The sequence below is a fragment of the Zeugodacus cucurbitae genome, chromosome 3, assembly GCF_028554725.1.
Source record: "Zeugodacus cucurbitae isolate PBARC_wt_2022May chromosome 3, idZeuCucr1.2, whole genome shotgun sequence".
Taxonomy (NCBI): Eukaryota; Metazoa; Arthropoda; class Insecta; order Diptera; family Tephritidae; genus Zeugodacus; species Zeugodacus cucurbitae.
Window position 1 is genome coordinate 23,928,575 of NC_071668.1, and position 3,904 is coordinate 23,932,478.

Sequence of the window (3,904 nt, forward strand, 5' to 3'; positions counted from 1 at the left end):
TGTAAACATATAATATATAAATATATGTACATATGTGCCAATAAATGTGTGTACAATATTTTAGAATGAGCATTTATGGACTTGTATATTGCATATACATAGTAATTGGAGTACAACTTGTGCGCATGCGCAACTTTCGATTTCATTCACTATCAAACACCAGGCACTTATTTGGCCAATTCTGTCTGTCGAACAATAAAAGAGGTTGTTGCCAATACATAGTGGCAAATAAATAGTTACAAACTTCAACATAGATGTGGTATTGATTATCATCTATATACCTATATATACCCAGTTCAATGTATGTCCCTCTTATAATGTTACACACATAACTATCAATTGAACTATGAATGAACTGTACGAGACCCAAACTAAGTGTAGGCACACCGTTCGCCAAAATGTCAAATCAGTAACCATAAACGTATATGTGAGCTCAAAGGCGCGTATGTGTGCGCAAGTTCATTTAGATGAGTTATTGATTTCGTGCGAAATTTATGTTCAGTTGCGACAGCGACTGCGCTTTTGGTATAATGATTTTGTCATTGCGTTCACACAAAGTGCAGCAGTGAATCAGTCGCTCGCTTTTTGGAATAATTTCAAATTTTATGTGTGATAACCTTTATTGGATTATTACTTTAAATGCATATGAATTCGATATGTGGACTATCCAATTAAAAAGTTAATAAGTTCTGTTGATTGAAAGTTTATATAGTCAACTTACACAGAGAATAGTTCAAAATCCTGGGCTTAATATTGCCAACTTGTAGATAAAATGAACAACTTGACGGATTTGAACCGATTTTGTTCCTTCATTCGCACAACCTCTTTAATAGAGTTTAAAATTGCTAAATAGGGTCCTAGTTAGATCAACGTTCCATAGCGTCATATCACAGTCCTATATACGAGGGCTGCTATATATATTTCTGGCCTAGGCAACACTAAGTGTTGCCAGGTGCAATCTGACATTTCCATTGAAAAATTTGACATTTTTTAGCATAACATCACTCAGAACGTTTTGTCATTTAATCGTGAATTGTTTTATTTACAGGGAATTCAAAAATTCATCTCGGCCAAAAAATGGAATTAACTCGTGAACATTTTCGTGCGATCATTTTTCACAACTTTCGTCGTGGATTATCGCCACAAGAGTGCATCGATGAACTAAAATCTTTGTATTGCTATGAAGCACCATCCTATAGTACTGTGAAAAACTGGTACAACGAATTCAATCGTGGCCGACGCTCGCTCAAAGACAAATTCCGTGAAGGTCGTCCAAAAACAGCCGTTGTGCCAGAAAACATCGATGCCGTACGGGAACTGATAATACAAGACCGTCATGTAACATACCTTCAGATAGAGGCATGCCTATGCATTTCTCGCACCAGCATACATTCGATATTGCATGAACTCCTGGCCGTAAAAAAGGATTGTTCTCTTTGGATCCCGCACAATTTGACAATCGCTCAAAAAAAGTGCTTTGAAAATTGGTTTGAGCGCATACAAAAGTGTATAAATCTTGATGGAGAATATTTTGAAAAACAATAAAACCATTTTCGTTGATAAATATTCCTATTTTCATTATTAGACCAGAAATATATATAGCAGCCCTCGTACTTAGTGGACTACAGGATTAAATAGATCTAACCTTTAGGAGCAGCGTATAGAAATTTAACCGTTGACGGACACCGGTTCCTGATATTTTGACAATCCCATGACAAAAATAATCGATTTCAATAATTTTTGCCGCCAAGCTACATTATATTCAAGAATTTACTTTCACTTAATTTTGCAAAGATATCTCACATATTAACTGATTTGTTAGCCCACCCTATTTTTGAAAACATATCATATATCATGTATATGGGGGCTCAATACTTCCTGACCTATTATAAACCAAACATCTCTTCTTTCAATTTCCATAGAATATCAGCGAGTTTTTTCAATATTTTCTGTAAAAATTTGCCACAGCACTTACGTCCTCATTTTCGATATATGGGGCCTTAAGACGTTATAGTCCGATTTCGATTTTTAGATGGGCAATATCACACTAGAAATGATGTATTTGTACAAAATTTTGTTCCGATATCTTCACTGGTGCTTAACTTGTATATTGTAAGTGAACGAAGCAGATGGAATTTAAAATTGTGTTATAATAAGTAGGCGTGGTGGGATGTCAAGAAAATGTTTTGAAACGAAATACGTTGAAATTGATCGAGTAGTTCTTGAGATATGGTTTTTGATTTAAAAATGGGCGGCGCTATGGTTAAATACACTTTTGAAACTGATTTCCTAAATACCCTACAAAAATTTTAGCACAAAAGGTGATGTGGGAGGAACTCATTCGAAATTGAGAAATTATCTTGTTATAAACCATGAAAGTCCATTCAAATATGAAACCATTCGATCGATATCCTATCGTTAAGTTCCCTTACAAACAAAGTTTATTATTATTATTGTACTTCAATATATTTCAGAAGAAGTATGCGATGATTATCCACTATGAATTTTAAATTAATTATGTATACTTTTCCACTGTATGGCATTGCCAATAGTCCGGAGCTTATATATTAGATGTTTAATATGGTCATATTTTCAAGATAACAAATTCATCATTACCGACTAGATGAGAAAACAAAAATACGTTTGCTCATTCAAAATACAGAAAAAGTGAAGGATTATAGTAAAGAGCATGGCTTAAATTAAAAAAAAAACGAATCTAAATGTGAAACATAATATGCAAATTGTGATTTTCTATAAGCTTGATTTTATTTGATGATTTATTGATTATAAATCTTAGCCAAAATCAGAAAGCAAGAAGGATTCACTCGGTTCTTACCCATATTAACTGATTCATAAAATGAAAACACTTTAAGTTTTCGCATATAGATACATATTTATTTGCTTATCATTACATAAAAATATTTATAAATGAACTTCAAAGAAAATATAATGCTAATCAGTCTACGAATGTGATATTTGGTTAAGTCATTTGCATTTTCTTTTGTTTCTTTTTCTTTTTCGTCTACAAACATTTACTATAATCGATTTTATATATTTGATTATTATTATGTCTTTCAGTAGAGGAGCTCACATAAAAATCTATTATTTTGCTTTTTTATTTCAGAATTTATTTCGGATAGGCTATAAATTGTACGTGCTAGTTTGATTTGCAACTAAAAGGAGCAAGTATTTAATCGCTGAATTACATTTTATAAAATTACTTTTATATCACGAACTCTTGGATGAATGGAGTAAACTGTATCCCACATATTATTAGTTTCTTCCCTGCCTTGTTTCTTGACTTTCTTTCTTTGTTAAACTTTTCTGCTTAAATTATATTACAATAAAATACAACCTTCAAAGGGTACATATATAAAGATTTTAAAGATTTCGTTACTCTGCTTTCTAGCACCGCGATTTGGAAACCCCAGTGAATGTGAGACTTTTCGTCTCGAAAATTGTGTTTGACATCTAGATTATACTAGTTCTAAATTAAACTAGATCTAGATTAGACTAGATCTAATTAGGACTAGATCTAAATTAGACTAGATATAATTTGGACTAGATCTAAATTAGACTAGATCTAATTTGGACTATTAGATTAGATTAGACTAGATTAGATCTATATCACCCTAGATCTAGATTAGATTGGATCTATATTAGATTAGATCTAGATTATACTAGAACTTAATGAGACCAGTCCTAGATTATAATAGATCTAGATTAGTCTAGTCCTTTTCTTTCTTAACAAAATGTACCATACTTTTTAACACTTTTATTTGATTTCGTCTTATAACGTCTAGAGTCGTAATTGTCATTCATAAAGAAATTTTATAAGAGCTTTATAGCAGAAAGTCCAAGCTTTTTTGTGTATACATTTTGGGGGTCATACTTAATGAGTATC